The 5,238-nt window shown below is 36.6% G+C and overlaps 1 pseudogene across 1 annotated transcript; it reads left to right on the top strand.

Annotated features, from left to right (window-relative positions):
- Window positions 1-3,950: 3,950 nt before the first annotated feature.
- Window positions 3,951-4,593, top strand: LOC308643453 (RNA 3'-terminal phosphate cyclase-like protein; annotated as a pseudogene). Its single transcript has one exon. The product of its transcript is annotated as an RNA 3'-terminal phosphate cyclase-like protein (transcript).
- Window positions 4,594-5,238: the final 645 nt, after the last annotated feature.

The following is a 5,238-nucleotide window of genomic DNA, read 5'->3' as shown; positions in this document are numbered from 1 at the left end:
ATGGCCCAAAGAGCTGTTGAAATGTAAGATAAGTTCAGAATGGGATGACTGTGTCATGAATGTGAATTTCTACTTGGGGGGAGACAAGGAGGTCAGAGTTTGAGTTAGAAAGTTTATGAGACAATGGTGCACACCCCGTCATTTTTTCATTGCATCCTGCTCTGGCCTGGGACATCTCTGAGTCACAGCTGCACTGTGGCCTTTGTTTTTTAACCTCCTGAAAAAGACATTCTGTACCATTTGAGTGGTTGAGCTGATTTGTGGGCTGTGATTTATTTCAGTATGTTTATATAATATTTATGGACATATGTGATGATAATAACACCTATATTTTCATGCTATCTGCTGGGCACTGTTTGTGTTTTATCCATATTAATTCGTTGAATCTCTCCAAGATGATTATATGGTAAAAACTGAAGCACAGGGAATGTATGTGAATCATCTACAGTCCCACACCTAGGAAATGGCAGTCCTGGGATTTGGTGTTGGCAGTATGGCTCTGGAGTCTAAGCTCAGAAGCACTAAACCATCTGCCTCTCTTTTCCAATGGAAACCATGATAGTTTTCAAGGATGGAAGCTTATTTCAAGAGAAACTATCATTTTATAAAGGTAGAAAAAGAGGGTCTGAGAAAGCAACAGAGAATAGTGGCTAAGCGTTGGGACTGGGTTTGAATCCTGCTTCCTTCATATTTGCAAGTTGCGTGACCCTGAACAAGTAGTGACCTCCTAAAAATTTGGTTTTCTCATCTGTGGTATGGGGGTAATAACGGCAGAGTTACTGTCAGGATTAAATGAGATGATATATATTAGGTATAATAAGCAACACATACCTAGCACAATAAAACTGGAATAAATGGTAACAATTAATTAATATCTTTTAACACACCTTTCTCCTAATCTGTTCATGAATTTACCCCAACGAAATTCAAACTTTTCTGTATTTCACTCTCAGAATATGTGTTAAAAGACTGTTTTACATAGACAACCAAGAATTTTAAAATGGCAATGATGTTTAAGGTTTAAAGAAAGAAAAATGAAAATTATTTTTAGCACCTCCAAATTTCTGACAACAAGCTGATGATATGAAACAAATAATTAAACTTAGAGAAAAGTGAGAAGCAGCCATCCAAGACAAAAGGAGCATCTAATTCCTCCTTTTTAGTTTGCTCCCCAAAATGTCCTTCGGTGTTAGGTTTCTTCTGAGCCATTTACTTCAGAGTCCCCATGTCCCTGGAGTAGCGGTTGCTTGTAGTCTGCATTATGGTTTCTAGTACCAAAGAGAGTTTTGTGACCAGATCACCCAAGTCACTGAAGTTTCAAGCTGCCAAAGACTTTGTGGTTAAGAAGAATGGTAGAAAGCGTCTATAATTTAAGACCAGGTTTTTTTTTTTTCTTTTTTCTTTTTTCCACTGCACTGATTCAATGTGCACTATGTGTGCACATGTGTTCCAGTACAGATGGAAACTCAAATGACTATCAGACCCTTTGGTGTGAGTTCAAATTTCCTGAAGGTGTTGGAATGTGTGTAAAATATCAGATGCCCTTTTGCTCGTGCTTTTTAAAATAAATATATTTAATTCTCTGCTGATTCAACATTGAATTTTATTTAGGGAAGACTTGAGTGTCTTTGAAAAACTGTTCATAAAAAACGTTTTTGAGTTTCTGGCAGGTAGCTGATTTTAATATTAAGAAGTTGCATTTGATTTGTCTATAGCAAAAAAAAAAAAAAGTTGCTGTGTTTATGTGTTTTCTCCCTACAAAATCTAAAATCTTTATTCTTGTTCCAATACTGTTAGTCATATTTTACAGAATTATTGGTGAGCTACTGTCATCACCCTAAAAATGCATTTTTTCCACTTAAGTTTTGTTTGGGTTCTTTGTTGTTGGTTTTTGTTGTTGTTGTTGTTGTTGTTGTTGGCGGGGAAAGGGTGAAGGAAGAGTTAAGCAATGTTATCAATCTAGATGCTTGACTAAGTTTTTTGACAACTGCAAAATAGTTTTCTCTGACCTCTTAATTTTACACTAATCACATTCATTAAAGGAAGAAGAAAGAAACTCTCCATCCATTTTGTGCTTTAAGTAGTTAATTCTATATATAGAATGGTTTCTATCAGCTTCCTAAGTATTTGGCTAATGTCTGAGGATCAAAATGCCAAGAAAATTTTAAAAGGGTGTTTGGGGCAGATAAAATTTGTAGCTGACACCTTGCATTTTCATTTTTAATTAGAGATTCAAAACACTAACCATCAGCATCAATCAACCTTGTAGGCAGGTTGGATATGTAGCTGCTTATACAACATGCTTTGCAAATCTTGTAGAGGTGTTTCTTGTTGTTGGTTTGGTCTGGTTTGCTTTGGTTTTACCCCAATCAGTTCCCAGAATAGGAATGTTTGCTCCCTTTCCCATAGCAGAAAAATCTACCATTAGAGTCACTCCTATGGATTACAAAACAAAGATTAATTTAATTCCATAGAATGCTACTACAAAATATGTTACTGTGTCCGTCAGGTCAGGCTGCACTGTGCTGTGATAGGGAATAACCTTCCAGTGACAGCAACTTAATACAATAAAGGTTTTATTTGTTCTGGTTCACATTACATCTCTATCACTACAGCGGGGCTTCGGTTCACCACAGTCACTCAGATTTTTCTCACTAACATTCTAAAAGAAAAAGGGATTCCTGAAAGACTCTTGCTATAACATGTGCTTAAACTTCCAGGGTGGCACCTGTCACTTCTGCCTCAACTCCTTGGCCAGCAAAAGTCACATGGTTTTCCATGAAAGGGCCAGCAAGTACAACCAGTATGTATCTGAAGTTGGGGAATCTGAAACACTTGCTAAGCACACTAATGAAAACCATCAGTTACCTCAAAGGATGACTTCTGATTGTTGGAAATTTCTTGCCTCAGGAATCTTGAAGAGTGAGCAGAGAAGCAGAGACAAGCCTAGCTGAATTGGAATGCTTCAAGAGATGGAAGGCAAAGCGAGAAGGTTCTGCTTAATTAGAAGCAAAGAGCAGTTAATAGACAAAAATAAAGAAGAGAGACCAATTACCATGCAACTTTGCTCACATTGGTTTTGCCTAAAACTATGCTGTTGAAATTAGTGTGAAGCTTTTTAATGTTAATGCAAAATGCTTTAAAGCCATGTAACTTAATCAACATTATTTATGAAAAGATTATTGTTCAAAATTGTTACACATTTACATTGGTTGGGTACTATAAATCATACAGCCAGGTCATTTACATTTGCTTAACATCAAATGAAAATAGTTGAATTTGAAATGTACACACACTAAGACTTATGTATATAAGGTTATATGTATATTCAGGTAAATATATTTAAAACAACCCATGGATTCACTAATATGGATAATTACTTGCCAAAAATATCAACTTTCCTTTCAGTACTCTAAGAAGTCGCATTCCAGTTTGTCTGTTTCATTCTTAAATGTCAATGTCTTCATAATTAATTGCTCTTTTATTTATAGCCACTCTCTCTAAACATGAAGCTACCCTTGAATGCTAGATTACTCATTTTTTCTTGTGTCTCAATAGCTAATTCCTTTTTATTTCTGGAGAGCATTCCCTTGTATTGCAGCAATCCATCTGCTGATGGACATTTGGGTTGTTTCCAGTTTGGGGCCACTACAAGTAAAAATCCTTTGTATTTAGGTACAATTCCTTGTATGGATATATAAAATCTCACTTCTCTTAGCTGTATACCAAGGAGTGGGATGCTCAGATCATAAGAAAACATATTTTTCACTTTTTTAAGAAATAGCTAAACTGTTTTCCAAAGTTTTTGTGCCATTTTACATTCCAATGAGCACTGTATGAGGAATGATCAATGACTAACCCTTTGGTTGATGTTCTCAAGGTAACAGCTCTTCCTTTGTTGAGAGAAAGTTTGCAATTGGCGATGAATCTTTGGAGCTAAAGATTGTGTGATGAAGAATTCCTCCAGGGGAGGAGGCAAAGTGGTTTTCTCTTGTCCTGAAAGTAAGGTCCTGAAACCCATTAAGCTCATGGAATCAGGAAAAATTAAATGTATCAGAGGAATAGCATATTCCGTGCATTTATCACCTCAGATGGAACACTAGATTGCAGATTCTGCAAGAAGCATCTTCAACAAGTTCATGCCCAACATCTATATTTACACAGACCACAGGAAAGGAGTCAACTCTGGGATATCTCCAGGCTTTGGGTTGTCACTGGTTGCTGAGACCACCAATGGCAACTTCCTCAGTGCTGAACTAGACTCCAACCCAACCATGCTAGGATGTTACTCAAAGAAATCTACAGGGGTGGATTGTAAACTAGACTAACCAAACTCTGGCTCTACTGCTCATGACCCTTGGACTACAGGAAGTTTTCAAAGCCCTACTAGGACCACTCTCTCCTTACACAATAGAATTTTTGTAGCACTTTAAGAGATGTTTCCAGATTATGTTTAAAATTGAAACCAAACCACATGGTGAAGAACTCAAGGATGGGGATAAAATGCTGATGACCGTTGTGGGTACTGCCTTCTCCAACCTTAGCCAAGAACCTCAAGTGATGCTGTCAATTGTCTCATGTTTTCACAAATAATAATACAGTCTCTTAGATTTCAGTCATCCTAATAGGTTTATGGTAGTGTCTTACTGCAAATCTTAGTTTCTTTAATACTGATCATGTTTTTGTATAATTATTCACTATTTGTAATATTTTGTGAGGTATCTATCAGTGTGTGGCTGATTCTTGGTTCTATTTGTAATTGACTTGTAAAAAGTCTCTGTTCTTGATAGAGATCCTTTGTTTGATATGTATGTTGTGAAGTTTCTTCTAGGTTGGAACTTGCCTTTTTACTTTCTTAACTATGGTTTTAGAGGAGAAAAAGACTAAAAATACATGGTTATATCTTGGGTTAGATGTTACCTCTTCTAAAGGAAGGAACTGCCTACCCAGTTATATCACATTCCTTTGGGACTAAGATAGTAGGCATTCTTAAAGCAAGAACAGTTGAAAAACAGAGGCACTCATAACATCCACCACCACAATAACAACACACATCTCCTCAGTGCCTAGTTTGTTGTGCCCATCAATGTGGTTGGCTTCTCTGAAAAGGAGTCACTGAGACAGAGACCTTCCAACTCCAAAGTTATACAACTTTCATCTCTTCCAAATGCAGTACATTTCTGATAATGTTTCATGATTTCAAAAAGCAGTCAATGAAATAATGCATATTTCTAAACA

This window comes from Spermophilus citellus, assembly GCF_964194105.1.
Source record: "Spermophilus citellus genome assembly, chromosome: 3".
Taxonomy (NCBI): Eukaryota; Metazoa; Chordata; class Mammalia; order Rodentia; family Sciuridae; genus Spermophilus; species Spermophilus citellus.
The sequence above is the reverse complement of the archived record's forward strand: the minus strand, read 5'-3'. Positions and strand labels throughout refer to the sequence as shown.